The 21,781-nt window shown below is 43.9% G+C and overlaps 1 protein-coding gene across 3 annotated transcripts in view; it reads left to right on the top strand.

The window, feature by feature from the left end:
- The window catches only part of KCNMB2 (potassium calcium-activated channel subfamily M regulatory beta subunit 2), a 177,342-nt gene that overhangs the window by 71,487 nt on the left and 84,074 nt on the right, over positions 1–21,781 (top strand). The window contains exon 1 of one of the 3 annotated variants that reach the window (XM_029616730.1): positions 4,203–4,583. The exons of the other annotated variants lie outside the window; for them this stretch is intronic. The gene's annotated coding sequence lies outside the window, so the exon portion shown is untranslated. Of the gene's footprint in view, positions 1–4,202; positions 4,584–21,781 lie in introns of those variants that run through there. 3 annotated transcript variants of the gene reach the window in all.

Raw genomic sequence — 21,781 nt, 5'->3', positions numbered from 1 at the left:
TAATTCTCAGTCTATCTCATCTACAGCTTTGCCCTGCTGGGAAACCTACACCAGAACCTCCCTATACCAAATTGGTGAGAAGGGTCCCTCTGCCGAGGGTCCCTGGACTGCTACTTCAGAACCTGCTCACTACTGCCACCTCTGGTGGCTTACATCTGCTGTACTGAGTCTAGCCCAGTACTGTGGCTCCCCACGGGGAGGAGCCCCGTGGGCGTGGTCATCTGCCACAGTACCTAAGAATCCACCCAAACACCTCAAAACCCTAACAATCAGGCTTATTCAGATACCAAAAAGGGAAGTGCATAAGAAACTCCCTTCAAACAATTTAAAGGACTGGCTACAGTTATCTGGCCCAATCCTCCTTAAGCGCTCACCCAGCAAGGGATTCCAGCCAGATAAGGGAGCAGAGCCCAGAGGAGTTAGGCAGGTCCCTGGAGGAAGAAGGAAACCTCGAGAAAGAGAATTGCATTGTAAGTGGCATTACCACATTATATTAGTCGAACTGCATAGTATAGCAAAGTTGCTTTGGCTGTTACCTTTCTGCAAATAAAGAGATTTATAAAAGCTTTTGCCAGAGTCCAGCCTGATGTCTCTTCTCTGGCTACCCTCTGACCGCTCAATACCACAGGGAGTTTCAAGGTATAGGAATCCCTGAGAGTATCCTGATAGGGTTTTGAAGTCCAGGAAAGCCCCTTTTTGCTGATGAACTGTATTTATGTGACTGCTTGGATTTCTTTTCTTGATGTGGGGAGGGGAGGCTGTGACAGAAGAACCCCCACCTGTCCCAGGGGGTGGAGGAGGAGGAGAAGGTGGGGGTTGTGGGTTACAGTATAGCCACTGGGGAAAGTAAGTCCCGTGCCCACACCAATCTACGTTGTTCTCTTTTCTTTTGTAACTCCTGCTTTCGTAGAGCAAAATACTATAGGCAACCAGCTTACAAATCAACTTCTAACACTTTATTGCAATCAATTTGAGTAAACTGCGGAAAAATAGTAGGTAAGTATTAATGCAGAATAAAAACATATAGGTAACATAAATAGTTAGTACTTTTCTATATATATGTATATATTCTAATGACACCAGATAACAGGATTATGGCAGTGATGTTCAAAAATAACATTATATATATATATATATATAGTAGCTATGTTCTAGTGGCACTGCAGATAAACGTCTTGGGAAGTGCTGGTGAAAGGAAAGACAAATTCTGGTGGGTCAGCATCTTATAAGATTTTCAGCGCTGTTGATGCACTTTAATGGTGGAGCCCTGGGTGGAAGTAAATCTGTATAATGAGGTCTGGATCCACAGGTTTCCTGCAGTTAGATCTAATGTCTTTTAACACTGCATCAGGAAAGCTTTGATGCAGCTCTTTACTGCAGACCTTAATTTCACTCTGGTCTCAGGGATCAAATGAACAACCAGATAGGCTTATAAACAGACCAGTTCAAGGAGTTTAGAGAGTTGTGGCTTTTTAATTCCTCTCTCTCTCTCTCGGCTCCATTGCATTAAACTATAAGAACAGTCTCTCCTCTCTTACACTAGCATGTGGGAAACCTGATCACATTTATCTGTCAGTATCATTCGTGCCAACATGGATGAGCAGCATCAGATAGTAGTCCGTAGGCTTGTGGATTTTCAGCAATCTCTCCATGATGTCTTAGATTTTGGCACCCGACAGACAACACACTTTCTAGGACAATGTCTGGTCGGTGATGGATGCCTCCATGCCCCTCAGAAGTGAGTCACCAACCTCCACTACTCTCGCCTCCTAGATGCAGTGGTTGTTGAGCCTGCAGCTTTGGGGTCTGCATGTTTTGGTTCCTTCTCATTCTGGTATGGTTTCTCCTCCCCCAATTTCAGGGCTGCATACCGGTTCTTCAGCTCAAGGGAAATTAGAGTTGTGATGTAGGATCTAGTAGCCATAGTAATCTGGGTGTTATGGCTAGCGTCAGTCTCGAGCAAGCACTCGAGGCTTGGCATACCAAGGCTAGGTGGAAGAGAAGTGAGGTGTGCCCTTGCAGTGGTGAAGATGCTGTATATTTGGGACACCATATTTATATTGTACACCTGTATATAATTAACCTTCTCTATCTCTCTCTATTTCTTACAATCCCAGTTCATTAGCCCTTGTTAATTGTAACTGCCTCTCTTCATCACGTTATTTTTGTTTTTGGTTGTATTATTCGCACCCCTGTTTTCTGTAAACCGACATGATGTGAACGAGTTCATGAATGCCGGTATAAAAAAAACCTTAAATAAATAAATAAATAAATAAATAAATAAATAAGACGGTCCAAGTCCCGGCCACTACGCCGACCTACACGCCCCGGGAGACCACACTATTATGGTGGTCTCTGAACAGTCCTCTGACCATTCCCAGCCCTTTTGGACCTGCCGCAGGGAGCAGCAGAGGCGACAGGCTAGACGGAGGTCAAGTTGGCACAGGACTGAAGCGGAGAAAGCAAGGCCTTGGAACTTGGAGCAAAGCACAGAGGAGTTCAGGATGAAGACAGGAACAAGAGGGATGAGCAGGACCCTCAGGCGCCCTACCAATCCATTGCCAATGGGTGGCCCCATTGGACGGTCACAAACCACACTTCTCCTTCGCACCCTTCATGGCCAAGAGGCTGGTCGTGGACCACGAGAAGAGCGGGAGAAGCTCGGGAAGTCACTCAGCACCGGGTAGTGGAAACCCCTCGGGTCCTCCAGAGTTGTTCCAGCTCCATCTTAAAAAATGGTGCAGGCCATCCATTGCTCCTACCATGTGACAGGGGCCGACCAATGGCACCGATAGCCCGTCACATGGTAAGGGCAAAGAACCATTTTGATTAGTGGCAGCCGACGGCCCGAGAGGGGGAGATCGCTCCCGGGACCCTGCTGGACCACCAGGGCCTTTCGGTAAGTCTTGGAGGGGGGGGTTTGGGCAAGTTTTTGGGGGGTTGGGAGTGTGGGGGATTGCAATTAATTAAATTTGAAGGGTTTGGGTGGGTTTAGGGTTTTTGTTTTTAACGTGCCCTTTCTCTTCCCCCCTCCCCCGAAATATAAGAAAACCACATGAAATTTCATGGATTTTCTTATCGTTTCGTCGCCCCCCCCGAAATGCGACGAAATAGGAAATATCGTCTCTATTTCCTATTTTGTCGCAAATGAATGCACATCCCTACCTGAAAGTAAAGTTAGCGAGCCTGTGCCATGCAGCTTCCAACTCTGCACTCAGAATACCTGCTTATGATCCTCTTTGCTTGCTTACTTGATGCTTGGAAGTATGAAGTGTCTTATCTTATTCTTTTAGACTACAAAGTATATTTATTGTATAAATCTATGAGAAATGTAGTTTTGGGTTGATCTCTTTGTGGACTCTTGTTGCTGCGGGTATAAAAGTAAACTGGAGCAACTAGAAATTGTTACCACAAGGATCAAATATGATGCAAACAATCAAGCTCAGAAGAAATTTACTTAATTTTTTCTATTTGCAGAAGAAACAAATTGAACTAAATCATTTGCTATCCCTTCACTTTCTGGTACCAAGCAGTATTTTTCTCCAACTGATAGCTAATAATTTTTCCTAATCTATGATCTTACTGTGTTTACCTATGGTCTCTAATAGACCTATTTCTTACAATTTTTGTTAGTGTTAATTTTATACTTATTTGTTTAAGGTCACTAATAGGTACAATTATATCTATTAAGTGTATATTCTATAAACAATCCTGTTGCCTTAGCTACTACAGATAAGACCAATTAAAAATAAATTACCTGAAGCATATACTATAATTAAGTTCCACCTGAAGTGTTTTGATTCTACAAATGACTAAATGTATCTAAATTACTTCCTTGTGTTACTCTGCCAACCAATGTCAAGTTGTTCTGTGTAGTCCCACCCCCTAATTAGTGGGTTAGTCCATAAAGTTGGAATTGACCTTAGGATGGGGGGGCAGGGAGCCCTTCCCTTCTACTCTTGCTTTCTAAACAAAAATCCCTTTTTCAAAAACTAAAAAGAACAAAACCAATTAATAAAAAATATCCCTTTCAAAATAAGGTCTCAGCAGTTGAATTCAAGCCAGAAAAATTACTTGTTTGACTTCAGCTCTTCCAAAATTATCAGATTTTTTTTTCTTAGCTGGGCTGACTTATGTACAAAGCTCAGACCCCAATACAATTAATACAGGTAACGAACCCCTTCAACTCCCAGGCTTCAAAGATCATCCTCAGCAGGGAGTTTCCTCGACTGGCTCCTAGCTTCACTGTCTAGGAGTGTATCCACGGCAGAGCGCACAGGCTTCCAGTCTCTGGCTGGCTGGTTTTTTCCTCCCTTTCTCCCACATCGGTGTGGCAGGATACTGCAGTACAGGTCGCTGCCTCCATGAGTACTTGTGTGAAGCTTGGGCATGGACAGCGAGTGCTATTGAACTGGAACACTGACTCCCCATCGCATATTAAAAGAGAGGCACTCACAATCTATAGCTGTCCACTGCTGCCAGACAGGAAAAATAATAAAGGAAGCCAGAAGAAACTGTCTGTAGGTACTACCAGACTTGCTTCACTGCAGCAGTTGTGCTTTTTGAGAACCATACGTTTCAGGGTAAGACTTAAGCCTCCCCCTCCCTTCCTGAGATGGTGCCTTTTTTTTTTTTTTTTTTTAGATTTGACATACTAACTTTATTTCTGCATATTGTAAAGGTAGTATAGACCAGTGGCAGGGGCAATTCCATTAGCACACTGTTTATATATATACATAAGAATTCTTAAATAATTTCAGATTTTCAATCACAAAGTTTGTTTACAGTACTAATAAGGGTTAAAATGGTTGCTTTAATAAACTAGGTGGCAAGAGTTTGTACTTGGGTCTAAGAATTTACCTGCAGAAACATTTTGCATTGATTAGAGAGAGCAATCTCATATACTTAAACCAAAGCTCTTAAATTCCACAGCTCCCATAGACTGTTTTCATACTGTTGACGTCCAGAACCTATGCTCATGTTTTTACTCATCAATAAGAAATTTCCCCCTCCTCCCCCCCTCCATGAACAACCTTCCTTCCCCCTCCCCCCCATTAGCAAACCTCCCTCCCCATGCGCTAGTCTCGCTCTAATAGTGCATACTGCTACTGTTCCTAGTTATGTTATGTTATATTATCCAAGTTGTTCACTCCCTTGTTCATTGTAAGACATATGTTGTCATTGTTTTCTACTTGTTATAATGTAAACCGGAGTGATAAGTAATTCTGTTACCTGAACTTCGGTATAAAAAAAGTTATAAATTAATTAATTAATTAATTTTAAAAAAAATAATAATAATCAGTCTCCAGGAACCCTTGCATTTATAAGCCAGAATAAAAAGATTAAAATGAAAAATGCACCATAGCATTCTCCATTATTTACTGAAGACTAAAAAGAAAAATAAAACTAAAACTAAAATCATCACCTCAGATTTGTAGTAATCATTTCTTGAGCACTAAGAAGCAAAGCTGAATAAAGCAACCTTTAACCTCAAGACATGAGTTTAAATCAACCTCTGCCTCCCACCAGTCTCTGCTTAAAGACCAAGGACTACAGATTCCAGCTGAGAGCTAGAGAAGGGGGAAATTACACAGAACAGCTGCCTCTAATCATAGTTGTGTTTGATGTTTTACAAAAATAAAATGTAGCAAGTCTCTTCCAGCATAGGCTGCAGTAAACAGAGGTGCGTGCTACAGAGAGAGCAGGGCTCCTTGGACTTTTTGCAGGGGCTCGCTGGGATAGGCAGGGTGGACTGATGTGAGCTAGGAGGTCCCATGTTTTGAGTCAATGAATGGGAGCTCAGCAGAGATCCAGGAAGTAAATCAAGGGGAGCCCAGCAATGGAAAGCCAGAAGAGGAAAAAAGGCGCACTGTGTTTGTTTTTTCCCTGTGGTTTTTGTGTGTGCCCTTATTCAGAGTAGGAGCTTCGAAGCAAGGAAGGCCAGTGTCCAGGGGCAAGAATCCAGAGAGAGAGAGAGTGCAGTCTGGGGACAGGGAAGCTGGTTTACAGAGAACTGGAGAGCTAAGGACAAGGGAAAACCAGGCAAACACAAAGCTGGAGAGGGAGAAGGAACAGCCTTTGTAGAGCCCTGTCAGAGAGCAGTTTCAGACTGCTGGGAGGATTGCCCCGGGGATTCAGAAAAGGGTTGCCAAGGTCTCTGGACACAGGAGCAGTGTGTCTGAGCCATCCTGCAAAGGACAGAGCCAAGATAAGCACCCATAAATCAAATATCAACTTTCTCAGGAGCAATACACATACTAGTGGGTCTCTCTTTCTGTCTGTGAGCCTGCTTTATAACATCTACAGAGCCACAGTAACTGTTAGCCTGGCTCAACAGTTTCCAGAGACACACTACTAGTTGTCCCAGACTGAGTATAAACCAATTCAGGTGGACAAGGACCCACTACAGGGCTGGTGGGGTCCCAGCCTATCTGGGCACGTTGAGTATTTAGGGAACTGGAGTTTATTCCACAAGGGATTCAACCCATACCAAAATACAGCTGCACTCTTGAGGTGGTAGTTTATCAACATCTTCCACCAAATTACACAGACCCTAACTTTCATATATATATATATATATATAATGGGAATGGGCAAGTGTGTAAATTTAGTCTAAGGGTTTTGTGGTATAAATTGGTATCCATCACAAGGTATAGCCCAAGCAGACATTTTCTTTATTGTTCTTAAAGATCTATATTGTATATTACCATTGCTAACGTAGCATCTTTTAAGTGCCACACCATTAAGGATAAATTATACCTAACTTCATTTTATTGTTTTTTTTGTTCCTCCATTAGAATATGTTTGCCTCTATTCCTGCCTTATCAGCACTGTATCTATTGTGTTATTCCAACGATAGTAAAAGCATTAACAGGCCGATACAGTAAAAATCGCGGGAGAGCGCCCGGCGCGCACACAGGCCACTCTCCTGTGCGCGCGATTCAGTAAATTAATTTAAATTAGGGCCCGCAGTAAAAAGAGGCGCTAGGGACACTAGCGCGCCCCTAGCGCCTCTTTTTGGACAGGAGCGGCGGCTGTCAGCGAGTTTGACAGCCGACGCTCAATTTTGCCGGCATCAGTTCTCAAACCCGCTGACAGCCATGGGTTCGGAAACCGGACGCCGGCAAAATTGAGCATCCAGTTTTCAACCCGTGAGCCGCGGGCCCATTTTACATTTTTGTTTTTTAAATTTTTAACTATTTGAAATTTTGGGACCTCCGACTTAATATCGCCATGATATTAAGTCGGAGGGTGTACAGAAATGCAGTGTTTACTGCTTTTCTGTGCACTTTCCCGGTGCTGAGAGAAATTAACGCCTATCTTTGGGTAGGCGCTAATTTCTGAAAGTAAAATGTGTGGCTTGACTGCACATTTTACTTTCTGAATCGCGCAGGCATAACTAATAGGGCCATCAACATGCATTTGCATGTTGTGGGAGCTATTAGTTTTGGGGGGTTGGACATGCATTTTCAGCACGCTATTACCCCTTACTGAATAAGGGGTAAAGCTAGCGCGTCGAAAACGTGCATCCAAATGCGGTTAACAATGCGCTCCAGCCCATGTTTTCAGTGGAGTGGTGCTTTTCTTTGCTGTACCCTGTTCCCAGGTCTGGGGTGCAAATCTCAGGGATCCAGAGAAAAGAGTATTGGGACACTAGGATTACAACCAGAGTTGCTAACGTAACCCTCCACTCCGCCCCCTCATACTCTGGGTGCAAGTGTGGGTTATTTTTCATGTGCAACCCCCTCCCTTGGCACTAAGTAAACATACATTGAGAGGGATGTTACATTTAGAATATAGGTGTTAGGATTTCACCTGCTGCGCAGCCTTTTCCTACCTTCTTGTCTCCTGCAATGATGCCTCCCCACCAGCAGTGGCCCTCAGTAAGTCTCACCTCTAGCCTTCTCAAGCTCTTCCTCACTGCCCTTGCCATGCCCAAGCCCCAGCCCTATGTAAACCTGCCCTGCCATTCCAGCCTTGTCTTCTCATGGTGTCACTTCTGGCTCTATGACCTGAACCTTATTCTTGTTCTTGCTTTGTGGCCTGCAGTCCTCTCTTGCCTTGCGGCCCTCGGGCCTAGCTTGCCTTATTCTCTGCCTTGAGGCCTTCTGGACTAATCTACCTTGTATCTTATCTTGAGACCTCCAGGCCTTCAACGTCTATTGCCTTGTTGCCTTCAGGCTTGCATGTTCTTTGTTCCCTTGTCTGCTTTGTCTAAGTCCTGCCCTAGTCTTCCTTATTTCCCTTATCCTGTCTGTTCCATTATCCAATCTTGCCTGTACCTGAGTCTTGTCCTATCTGTTCCAGTCTCTAGTCTTGCTTGTACAGAGCCCTGTCCTTGCCTTGTCTGACCCTTGTCTTGTCTAGTTCCATCTCCTGCATAGTATCCAGCTGGTCTGTCCTTCCTACCAAGCCTGCTTGCCTTGTCTTCAGCCTTTAGGATTTTTGTAGTATCTTTCAAGAGTTTCACATTCTATCATGAAGTGAAGAGGACGGTATGGGCCTACGATCACGCTCCTTATGAATATTGTGTTCCGGTGTGCCTGTCCTGCCATAAAAGAATGTATAAACTCTTTGGGGCAGGGACCCTGGCTAGCTCTTCTTTGTGTCTCTTTCCCCAGGGTGTGGATTATTTTCGTTGGGGGGAAAGGTTAACTTTCAGGGCCCAGCGCAGGGGTGACTTCCTCGTTAATTAAAATTTCACCGGGAGAGGGGTAATCTCTTCACTGTGTGCTATATTCCAAGAACTACGCAGGACGCACTGGGTTAGTGCCCAAAATACAATTTTACTGTTCAGAAGTTAGGTGATTAATGGCACAATAGATATGAATCCAGCTCCATATATGTTCATTCCTTAGTAACAGTCTTTACCTCTATCTGTGCAGGAATCATTTAAGCAGGCAAGGGCTCCATCCACCCTCCTGGATTAGGTGAAATGGAGGTCCCAGTGGGCAGACTGGTCCGGAAAACCCCTTCCAAAGATAGCCAAAATCCTGTCCTTACACAGAGAGTCAAACCTCTCTCACTCCCCAAGGTGAAGACGCCGGATGGATGTCCTCAAAGATGTAGATATTCTCTTACTCACAGTAGGTCTTCAGGATCTTTGATCTTTTCCCTGTCTTTTCCTGTGGGGATCCCAATGGGGTGGGATCCGATGTCCAAACAGCAGTTTGGGTTGTTTCTCCACTCTAGTCAGGAAAGAGGGCAAAAATCTTCCTGCTGGGCACTTAACCAAAAGTCTTTCTTGCCCCCCAAAAATACTAACACTGGAGTTGTTGACACTGCTGTATCAAGAAGTGAAAATTCTTTTGAACTGCAAAAACAGCTAATGCTCCAGGACAGCAGTTTCAGTGGAAAGCTGTGACTGCAAGATAATATAGACCACTGGGACAAGGTACATTTGTCTTTTCTCAAAGGATTGGCAATTAAATGCAACATTAATCTTGCATTGAATTTTTGTAATATCTTACAGCCCTGCATGCTTTAAAATTGGCATAAATGTAACCCCGTTTCAGGGTAAGAGCTGACTACCAACGGGGCCGTGAAAGTCTTTATAGTTCTTGGGACTGGATCCTAGCTCTCTCACCAAATTCTTTGATGGTGGGGGAAGGAGTCCCTTCTTCAAGGCCTTGAGTGGCAGGGGTGACACTGTGGCTGTTTTCCCTGGGAGAAGTATAAATCCTTTACCCAGTGTGAGTGCTGTAGGTGCCAGTAACAACCGGGAGACTTGGATTGGAGTGTCGAAAGGTAAACTTTGCTGAAGGTGAATCAGATCAGTAAATGGCACAGTTCTTAGCACCACAAATTGATTTTGGCAATTCACAGTCTTTCTTCTGTCTGTGCAAGGGTCTCTTACTACCAGGGCAGGGGAAACCCTCATCCTCCAGGGCTTGGATTAAATGAGGCTTTCCATGTGGGCATGAAAACCACTCCAGTGGTGGTAAAATTGGTAAAACAGAGAATCCCAATTTCCTCTCTCCCCAGGGGTGAAGACTCCAAGTGGGTGTCCTCAGGATTAGTTCAATATTGATCTTACTCACAGTTCTCCATTTATTGTGTGTGTCTCTCTCTGTCCCTCTCTCTCTCTCTCTAATCCTTATTGGGGAAAAGGATCCTCTCAGGAACAAATGGCTCTCAGATGTTCTTCTTAAGGGTAGGAGCAGGAAAACTCTTCTTCCCATTCTTTCAACAAAAATTCTCTTCTCAAAATCTGAATCCAAAACGCCAGAAGTTCTCTGCAGAAGGTCACCCCCATACTTCTGTTCTCCAGGAGGTTGCAGAAGGGCAGGTCTTCCCTATTCTGGGCCCCCCCCCCCCCCAGGGAAAGGTTTCCCCATGATCTCTACCCAGGCAATACTAAGGGGTTTCACAGACTTCTTACAAAGAAAAATCTCTGGAATCCCCAAACAACCCTGGAGGCACAACCAGCCAGTGAGAGGACCGGGAGGGCAGCTTCCCGACCTTTCTCAGGGACACCAGGTAGGGACTGCCTGAGTCCTATAGATTAGGCCCAAAATCCAACAAAGGAAAAATCGCCTGCACTTCCTCCTAACACCACAACTCAAAAGCACTGCCTCCCAGCTCTCAGGAAGAGAGCAGCTTTTACTGCCCGGCCTGGGGACGGCCATCCCAGCTCCCTCAAAGGGAGGAGCTGTAATGAATGGGGCCTCCCTTAATAACCAGCTTGTACTGCTCCTAGCTGAAGACGAAGGGATCATTACATAAACACGAAACAATAGGGCTATGCTGTTGGAACAAGCATGGAAAATTATTTTTTCTTTAGTAAATGTCAAAAATGTCTCTGAAAATGCAAACTCATTTTTAAAGTAGCATCATTGACCAGATCTTTAAGATCCACTTGTATTTGTTCTTGTTTACGTTTTGCGATTATAGTTTTTGACAGTTTCTGTTCATTTATCATGCCTACCATTTTGAATCTCAATAAGTTGGGATAGTGTTGTACCGAAGTGTTTAGTGCTTGGTCCAGGTAGGCATTTAACAGACAGGGAGGGTCATTTTCAATAGTGTGCTTAAATCAGCACACACACGCAAAAGTTGGTGCGGCAAAAATTATTCTTGTATTTCATAAACAGTGCAGCGGGTGTCACACAGTTTACAAAATACTCAGTATTTCTACCGCCCAAGTGCACACGTATGTTCCATTACCTGCACATTTTTTTTAATGCAGGAATCCATATAGTTTGCAAACCTATCTTATTAAAGTAAGAGCATATATTTTATGTACAAAATATTTGTAACGTATGCAATTACCCTCATTTCATGCATGGAGGCAGGTATTTTAAAAAGTTGCACAACTGAAACCCTGTACATCCTCTACAATTAATATCAGAGATCCTTTTGAATCGCCCAAGAACACTGATCCTAGATGACTAACATTCATGTTGATGAACCACACCTAGCCACACTCCAAGACTTCCTGGCCACAGACCTTGGGTCTGACCCAACTGATTACTTAACCAACTCATGAAGCTGATTATAGCCTGGACCTGATACTAGCCCCAGTCCAACTGTTACAGCAGTATGCAATAGAAAATATCCAGATCACCCAACCTTCCTGGACTGATCACTACCAGATCCTCTTTGAAATGCACCCACTTTCACCCCAAAAAGTCAATCCAGAGACAACCCTAAGACCAGTCTGACCAACGTCTCACCTAAACCCACATTCCTTTCTGCTCACGCTCCAATGTATAACTTAGCTATCCACCACCACATACATCCTGGTAGAAAACTGGAACACAGACCTGAAATCAGCTATGGATAAAATCACTCCATGAAAAACCACCCACAGCAAGAATCCCAAACCCAGTCTTAAAAGAACTAAAAAGAACTGACAGAAAACTGGAATGAAAGTGGCGAAAGCAGATGACATCAGACAACATACCGCAATGCCATCACAAAAGCAAAAAGGGACTACTACACCAGTGCAAACAACCAAGCAGAAAACTCACCTAGAGAATTGTTCCAAACCATAAACAAACCCCTGAACACCGCACCCCCATTACCCCCATCCCTCACAAGCAAGACACAAAGCAATGAACTGGCTACATTCTTCATGGAGAAGATCACGTTCACCCGATCCGAACTGGATAGGACATAGATGGATAGTCCAGCACAAAAAAAGGCAATTTGCACTACCTTACTCCCTTTCATACTTTACTCAGCTGTGGAAAGAACATATTGACTCTACTCTCCACCCTCAGAGTGACTACCTGCCCCAGAGCCATAGCCAAGCAATTTGGCCAGTTGAAAAACTGTGCCTTCACCTATTTCACAACACTCGAAACCATGAGCAGGGAGACTGTTAAAAGTTTGTTTTTTTACATTTGAAAGATAACACTTGTAATTTATAATCTATAGTAGACATAAGTTTGACCCTAGCCCCAAAGGCATAATTCTTATGCCTGTATAGATATAATACATCTCCTGCTGGGAAAACAAAGCAAACTGATCCCTCCTTGCAGGCCGATACAGTACAGTGCGCTCCGTTGGAACGCACTGTTAGCCCAGATTTGGACGTGTGTTTTCAACGCGCCACCTTTACCCCTTATACAGTAAGGGCTAATCACGCGTCCAACCACCCCCCCACCCCCCGAAACTAATAGGGCCATCAACATGCAAATGCATGTTGATGGCCCTATTAGTTATTCCTGTGCAATACAGAAAGTAAAATGTGCAGCCAAGCCGCACATTTTACTTTCAGAAATTAACGCCTGCCCAAAGGCTGGCGTTAATTTCTGCCAGCGCCGGGGAAGTGCCAGCGCCGGGGAAGTGTACAGAAAAGCAGAAAAAACTGCTTTTCCGTACACCTTCATAGCGATATTTTCCGTACACCATACACCCTCATAGCGATATTAAGTCAGAGGCCCCAAAAGTAAAAAAAAGGTAAAAATTAAAAAAAAAAAAAATTTAAAATCGGCCCGCAGCCCATGGGTCGGAAGACAGATGCTCAATTATGCCGGCGTCCGTTTTCCGAACCCATGTCTGTCAGCGGGTTTGAGAACCGACACTGGCAAAATTGAGCGTCGGCTGTCAAACCCGCTGACAGCCGCCGCTCCTGTCAAAAAAGAGGCGCTAGGGATGCGCTAGTGTCCCTAGCGCCTCCTTTTACCGTGGGCCCTAATTTGCATAGGCCACCCTCCTGAATCACACGCCCAGGAGAGTGGCCTGTGCGCGCGCCGGGAGAGCGGGCGCTCACCAGCTCTCCCGCGCGTTTTTCTGTATCGGCTTGATAGAAACTAAACACTAGCAAAATCGTTCACTTCTTCCACACAAGTAAAACACAGAATAAGAGACCATAAATTAAAAATAGAAACTTACAGACAAACTGGAAAACTCAAGAAATATATCTAGGGACTTTAAGAAGTCCATATTCGGACACAGACTGGATAGCAAAGTTAGATAAATGTATCCGGCTAACTTTGGAGGTATATTCAATTGAGCAGTCGCATTATTGAATATAGTTGGCTATCTTAAAATTAGCTGGCTAACTTTAGGACAGATCTTTGGCCCAACCAGAGTTAGCTAGCTAAGTTATCCGGCTAACTGTGAATATCGGAGTTAGCCGGCTAACTTAATTCCTTCCAGTTATGCCCCCAGAATACCCCTAACTTGGCCAGCTAAATTCTAGCCCGCTGACTTATTAGACAGATATAATTTAGCCGCAGAGGTGCCCAAATATTCATTTAGCAGAGTAACTTCTGAGTACAGGGAAAGGTACAGAGAAGGGTGACCAAAATTAAAAAGAGGATGGAACAGTTCCCTATGAGGAAAGACTAAACAGGTTAGGGCTCTCCAGCTTGGAGAAGAGAGTGAGGGAAGATATGATAGAGGTCTATGAAATAATGAGTGGAGTGGAACGGGTGAATGTGAATCTTTTGTTTATGCTTTCAAAAACTACAAAAGTAGGGGACACTCCATGAAGTTACTAAGTAACACATTTAAAACAAATCAGAGAAAATACTTTTTCAATCAACCCACAATTAAGCTCTGGAATTCATTGTCAGAGGATGTGGTAAAGGCAATTAGTGTAGCTGAGTTTAAAAAAGGTTTGCACAAGTTCCTGGAGGAAAAGTCAATAAATCATTATTAACTTAGCAGATGAAAAAAAAACCACTAGTTATCTTTGGGCGTAAGAGCATGGAATCTATCTACTATTTTGGATCTCGCCAGATACTTGTGACCTCGAATTGGCCATGTTGAAAACAGGATACTGGACTTGATGGACCTTTGATCAAACCCAATATGGCAGTTCTTATGTTCATAATGACGAAGGTATCCATGTGGGTGTTCTTAAATATGTATTGTAGGTAATTAAGTGTAAGTAAACATTTCTTTTTTGTAATAAACATTTTTTGTACTTTTTTTAAGTATGATTGTGGCATCTTATTCCTATACTTGAGTTCTTATGTTCACCAAACCTCCACCACTTGAATCAGACCCTCCATCAGTTCACCTACAACCTCTACTACTTGCCCCAGCCCCCCACCCACCCACAACTATAAACAAAGAGAATTCAGATTCAATGTCTGTGACATGAATAGCAAGTTTGATAAGGTATGCGTGTGCTTGCTTATAAAATACGTGAGTGTGCACGTACTTTCTGACCCTAACCCGGAACCCCCTTGAAATTCCCCTTTTCTCCATGCCTACTTTTATGTGCGATGGTGTAAGTACAGCCTTCTGAAAATTCACTTAGTATGCACAAAGGCTACTTATACATGTATATGCCAATTTTTCGTTTACAAACCCCAAGCAAATCATTGAAAATGCACTGCACAAGCTTTGAACGTAGCATGAACAAGTGCAGGGGATGAGGGGGATGATCAGAGCCATTGCAAGAGATGGGCAAGAATGTCAACTGCCTTGGAAATAAGCGAAGGGGAGGGGGGGTGGCATTATGCCATCCTTTTAAGTCGGTCTGTGAGTCTGCATGCGTGGGAGCCCAAAGGGAAGGATGCACTGAAGGAACCTTTGCCTGGGGACCCCTGTGACCTTGTCACTTGATTCCTTGTAGGTACTTGTGTTTTGATTTTGTAGCCCGCAGTGCTTAACTTGACATCTGTGGCTAATTTGGACTGACCTAGACGGACTCTGCTGAATGGTGCCCTGCTATGAAAAAGCTGACTACATTACGACCGGCAGTGAAACGAGGTTGAACACACTTACTTTATTTCAGAAAAAAAACCAGCCACTGGTCACATGTCACATCCCATGTGTCAGTGCTTAAGGAGGAGAGGGTCCTTTGAATCTATTACAATCATACATTGTCCTTCACCTGAATCCCAAGTCACAAAACCAGCTGCAACACAGAAAACCTCTCCCTCCTGGTCTCCCCACACTGAGTATGCATTTTTGCATACATATTCCTATACATACATACCCATACATATGAAACCCTAAACACACAAGGGTGAATTTTCAGAGTTACGGACATAACAATTAGCATTTATGCATGTGAGGGGCCTGTACTCATGTAATAGCTATTTTATAAACATCACACGCACATATAAGTGCGAAGAAAGGTGCGGCCTAGGAGCATTCTAGGGTGGGGCCAACAGTTACGCACGAGAGTTGCAGTTTTATAAGAGACTTGCATACATTTGGCAGCTGACTCGCATAATTTTACACCTGCTAATTATCTTGGTTAATTGAAATGAAGCTTATTTATTGTGTACTACTGGCTGGGTGGGAAGTCTGGGGGAACTGGGGGGAGTTCAGGCTGTAGAACTAGGCGGGTCAGTGGAGAAGGATTGGACCAACTGGCAGAGGAATCGGAAAACCGGTAATGGCAATTACATGCACATGTTTTAAAATGCACAAACTTCCGCATGTAAATTGGCTTTTAAGCTTGCAAGACCTACTTTTTTTTCACTTGTAAAATGTACGCGCATATATACGCACTTTTAATGCATTGAAATACTTGCTCTCAATGCATTGCCTGTGTTCGTGCATAAACATATATACATGCATATGTCGGGGGGGGGGAGGATGGTAAATACCTGCACAGGTTATAAAAATACTATCATAGATCTCCGCGTGACCCTATACGTGCCTATATGCAACCGCACAGAGTTATTTGAAGGTTACCCTTACAGGGTGTGCATTATGGGGGGAGAAGGGTGGGGAGGAGGGTCTTGAGGGCAGCAAGGTCTCACCGAGAAAGATCAACCTGAGCAGCAAGACACCAAGCTTTTACCTTTGCCCCTCCTTTCAGCCTTCTCACCTGTGCCAGCAATGCAAGTCCTTTGAAAATGATCCTGTGGCTTCTCCATTCCCTTCCCCCATGGCAGCCCCATGTGGGCCTTCTCTGAGCCCTCGCTGTGGCTCAGCCCCCAGCTACGTGGGGGCCATCCACAAGAAGAAATGAGACCAAGGAAAGGCAATATCAGTACAGGAAACAAAAGAGGCAAGTTGATATTTTGAAGAGCCTAGCCACTAGTACTGCTGCTTGTAGAGCGCGTTTTATTATTATTATTAAATTATTATTCTTTTCACATTGATTCAAGACAACTGCTTTTGCTATCAAGAGAGCGCTGCCTGTTTACAGTATCAACTGTGACTAGTGGTTTTCATTTTGCATATGGAATGGTTCCCTGCCAGTGCTCTTGATGTGCCAGAGAATTTATTTCTCATTTGGACAACAGAAGGATTAATACTGGCAATTACAAAAGCATAAATCTGAGTCTTAGAGCCTGATGTACCAGGGGGTTCTCCTATTTTGTATGCATGGGGAAAAGTACTTAGTGCTTGTTGCCCTTAAGGCCTTATTCAAATAGGACCTTTTTTGCATACTCTGCCCATTGAGAAATCTTTCTCCACTAGGGCCCTTAGTGTTCTCTTAATATCTCTGCCGCTAAATAAAATGATAATGAGGCTAATTCTTGATGGTCGCTCTAATCCTTGGTAGAAACTAATGAACATTTACTTATGCAAGAAGACACAGGCAGTCACATTACAAGGAGTAAGGATCTGAAAGAGTTTGCCTTCAGATGTTACAGAAATGCCTTCAGTGGAAATATTCAAGAATAAAATGCACACTTTCTTACCTGTTAACACATGAATGAATGTAGGGAGAATCATCAATGACTTGCCACACTCAGAAGAGGGATTATGATGGGCAAAATGTATTTTTCGGTGCGATCGGTGTGTTAGCCTGTTAGAGTGAAACTGGCTTTCTCTGTGGGCTTCTGAGATATTGCACATCATCGATCATTCATGACGCAGGAAGTCATGCTTGTACCAATGCTCAGGAAAAGAGGCTAACAGAGATTAAGATGGCAGTGGAGGACATCCCTCTGTTCCAGTGCTTTATGACTCCGGTCCCTCATTTACTTCGTTTTACTTACACAGCAGAGAAAAGATGTTGTCTTTTCAAACAAAATCCAACATCCAGAAAAGGCAATGGAAGATTTTTTTTTTTTTTACCTGATTTAGTATTATTAATATAAATGTTCCTAGTGCAGAACAAGAACAGACAATCTTGTAATAGCTTAATGTGAATGCTGTCTGTAGTGTTTAACACCTTTATCTCCTGGACTGTTTCACATTATCATGTGAAATGTTTGTATATAATCAAATATATATAGAACATCAAATCAATTTAAAAAAAAACCCTCTCCCTCAGTACTTATCAAAAGCAGTACCTATGCTATTTATTTATTTATTTATTTTTATTTATTTATTTAATTTTATATACCGACAGCCGTTTGCACATCGTGCCGGTTTACAGATAACTTACAAACCAAAAATATATAGGCAAAGCCTTTACAAGGAACAGTGTGTAACATAAACAATAGTAACAGAGTAAATAACTTGATAACTAAGGGAGGGAGGGGTGGGGGTGATCGCGACAAAGGAGGGGGTAGGGGGGGGGTGAGAACAGATACATGAGGAAAAAATATGTACAGGGAATCAATGGGGAAATGATATGTACATAGGCTATATACAAAATTTGTCTAAGCGCATGGCCAACAGTGAAAGAAGTGAGAAGATGTGTGCGGTTCTGCTAGGTGGCAATTTATTATGTGCAGGAGGTTAAGTGTGGGGGTTTGTAGTTCCTTCGAGAGGGTGGGTGGGGGTCCTGTAGTGGGGGTGTTGATACGAGAGGGAGGTTGGGTTTGAGTGCTAGTAGGTGATGATGATGATTGGGGGTATGCTTGGAGGAAGAGCCAGGTTTTGAGTTTCTTTTTGAAGGTGGGTGTGGAGGTTTTGGTGCGTAGGTCAAGAGGCATGGAGTTCCACAGGGATAGGCCTGCGAGGGAAAGGGCCCTATTGGTGGTGGAGATGAGTCTTGTGGATTTTATGGAGGGGGGAATAAGGGTTCCACGAAGAGAGGAGCGGGTGGGTCTTGTGGAGATACGAGGGAGAAAAGGTGGGTTTAGCCAGTTGTAATGTTCGTTGATAATACTTTTGTGGATGAGGGTAAGGGTCTTGTATATAATTCGTGAGTGGATGGGAAGCCAATGGAGATTAATGAGGGTGGGAGTAATGTGATCTTTCTTATTGACATTGGTGAGGATGCGTGCTGTAGCGTTTTGAAGGAGTTGGAGAGGTCTGATGTGGGTAGCAGGGAGTCCAAGTAGGAGTGCGTTGCAATAATCAATTTTTGAAAAAATTAAGGATTGAAGTACTGTGCGGAAATCATGGAAGTAGAGGAGGGGTTTGAGTTTTTTAAGGGATTGTAGTTTGAAGTAGCAGCTGCTAAGGATAGATTTGATATATGGTTTGAAGGTTAGTTGGTTGTCAAGTATAACACCCAGGTTTCTTGTGTTAGAGAGAAAGTTAGGAGGCTGGAGAGTGGAGGGACAGGGTATGGGTGCATGTCTGGAGGAGATGAGGAGGAGTTCAGTTTTTTGCGGGTTAAGGGCAAGGTGCATGTCGGTGAGGAGTTGGTTTATGGAGGCGAGAATGGTGTTCCATGTATGGAGTGCAGTGAGTACAGTGTTTGTGAAGGGGATGAGGATTTGCACATCATCTGCGTAGATGAAGTGTGTAATACCAAGGTTGGAGAGGAGGTTTGTGAGGGGGAGCATGTAAATGTTAAATAGGGTGGAAGAGAGGGAGGATCCTTGGGGGACGCCACAGTCGAGATTAACAGGGGGGGATGTGAAGTTGTCGGTGAGGACTGTGTAGGTGCGGTTTTGGAGGAAGGACTTTATCCAGGAGAGGGCAGTACCTGAGATACCTATACTGGTGAGAGTGTTGATGAGGATGTTATGATTTACAGTATCGAAGGCGGCGGATATATCTAGCATGGCGATGAGATAGGAGTTTCCGGCATCCATTCCTTTGATGATGGTATCGGTAAGGGAGAGGAGTAGGGATTCCATGCTGAGGTGTTTACGGAAACCATGTTGTGTTGGTGGGAGTATGCTGGATTGTTCTAGGTGGTCAGAGAGGCGGGAGTTTACTAGTTTCTCAATGATTTTGGAGAGGAAAGGGAGATTGGAGATAGGACGGAGGTTGGATAGGTTGGAAGGGTCAAGGGAGGGTTTTTTTAGGATGGGTTTGACCACGGCTTGTTTCAGGGAGTTAGGTACCTGACCGTGTTCTAGGGAGCAGTTCACGATTTTGGAGAGTGAAGTGGCTATTGTTTTAGGAATAGCGAGTAGTAGTTTAGTAGGGATGGTTTCTGAGGGGTGGGAAGAGGGTCTCATCTTTTTTAAGATGTTTTCTATTTCTAGTGTTGAGGAGGGTTCAAAGGAGGAGAGGATGTTGGGTGTGTAAGGGGTGGGGGGGTTATACTATTTGTGTTGGGGGAATTTTTGGTATTAGGGGTAAACTTGGCGGTGATGTTAGATATTTTGTTCTTAAAGAAGAGGGCAATTTCATTGCATCGGGTCTGTGTGGAGGGGACTTGGGGTGTAGACACGTTAGATTTGGTAAGATTTGAGACTAGGGAAAATAGTGCCTTTGGATTGAATTGGAGGTGGTGAATTTTCTTGGCATAGTATTCCTTTTTTGTTGTTTGAATGGCGTTTCTATATGCATGCATGAGTTGGTAATAGATGGTTTTTGTGGCAGTAGTGGGATGTTTGCGCCAGTGTCTTTCTGCTGCTCTAAGTTGGATTTTTTGGGTTTTGAGTGTCTGGGTATACCAGGGTTTTTTAGATAATTTAGATTGGGTGATTGTTTTTTGAATGATTGGGCATAAGTTGTTAGCGATTTTCTGGGTAGTTTCTGTCCAGGAGGATATGGCACTATCTGCTGTCTCTAGGTCAATGTGATTTGGGATGTTGGAGCAAGCCGTAGCCAGCGTCTCTATAGGGCAGGTTTTACGAAATTGGAAGGATTTAGGCTGGGGAGGAGAGGAGGTGGAAGGGGTTGGTAGAGAGAGAGTTGTGTTAATGATGGAATGGTCAGACCAGGGAACAGGCAGGCATGTGGGGGAGTGGATGACGTTGATGAGTGAGTTGGTGAAAATGAGGTCAAGGGTATGACCGGCTTTGTGGGTTGGGGAGTGGATAAGTTGGGTAAGGCCCATTGCGTCTAAGGATGAGATTAAGGCTTCGCATGTAGGGGATTGTGGGGTGGAGTCGACATGCAGGTTAAAGTCGCCAAGGAGTATCGTGGGGATGTCGGGAGAGAGGGAGATGGTGAGGAGTTCGATGAGGGGGGAGGGGTCTTTTTCTAGTAGACCAGGAGGGGTATATATAAGGCAGATTTGTAGAGATTGTGATTTGAAGAAGCCTACTTCGTATTGGTTGGGAATATTGCAGGTTTGTGAGGTGAGCTTGAATTCTTTTTTGGCTATGAGGAGTAGGCCCCCTCCTCTTTTCTTTTTCGGGGGATGGAGAAAATGTCATAGGTGTCAGAAGGTAATTGGTTAATGAGGGGGGGTGTCGCAGGGTTTGAACCAGGTTTCAGTTACTGCAAAGATTTCTGGTTTGGAGTCAGTTAGAATATCATGGAGGAGGTGTGTTTTTTGTTTTAGGGATTGGGCATTAATGAGTAGAAGGGAAATGAGGGAGATGGTGAGGGCTTGGGAGGTGGGAGATATGGGGATGGAGGTCAGACGCCTTTTTTGAGTGTTGTGGTGGCTGTAGGTGGGGAGGGATAATTTTGGTGGCTGTAGGGGGGAAGGGCTAGTTTTGAGGGGTGTCCGAGTGGGTAAATGGGGGTAAATAGGGTGTCCGAATGGGTAAATGGGGGGGCAGAGGTAAGCGTGTGGGGGCATTATTGGGTGGAAGGCTAGTAGAGGTGTATTGGAGAGGAGGATAACTTGTGAAATGCAGGCTATGAAGTCTTCAGTTTCCAAAGAGACAGTAGATTCACCTTACAGGCTATGTAAGTAATGAGTCATTGGTTGTGTATATGGCAAATGTTGAGCAACAAGGGAAAACTGAGAGCAGTCTTAACCCTTTACAACCAAATTTCACTGCCTGAAATGAATATTTAATGTGTGTTTGGTTTGGAAATGCAAGAGATGCAGTCTGTTCCCCAGTTCAGAAAACTATTCTAAAGGACAAGGAAGCCAACAGATAATAACGAGGCAGTTTGCTGTGCATGAAGTTTCACATAATAATAATACCCTTCCTCGGTAGCGGAGAAGTCTCTGGCACATCAATGCATCATGCAAATAAACTGAAACTGCTCTCTAATACCTCTTATCACTCATGTCATGACAATCAGACTCCCCTTATTTCACTATACACAAAGCCAGATGTGGATTCAGGCTCGTAGAAGGACTCTAGATAGCATTACATTTTGAACACTGCATCAAAACACAAAGCATTTTTGAACTGCTCTGTCAGGTGTT

Source organism: Rhinatrema bivittatum, chromosome 9, assembly GCF_901001135.1.
Source record: "Rhinatrema bivittatum chromosome 9, aRhiBiv1.1, whole genome shotgun sequence".
In the NCBI taxonomy this organism is placed as follows: domain Eukaryota; kingdom Metazoa; phylum Chordata; class Amphibia; order Gymnophiona; family Rhinatrematidae; genus Rhinatrema; species Rhinatrema bivittatum.
The sequence above is the reverse complement of the archived record's forward strand: the minus strand, read 5'-3'. Positions and strand labels throughout refer to the sequence as shown.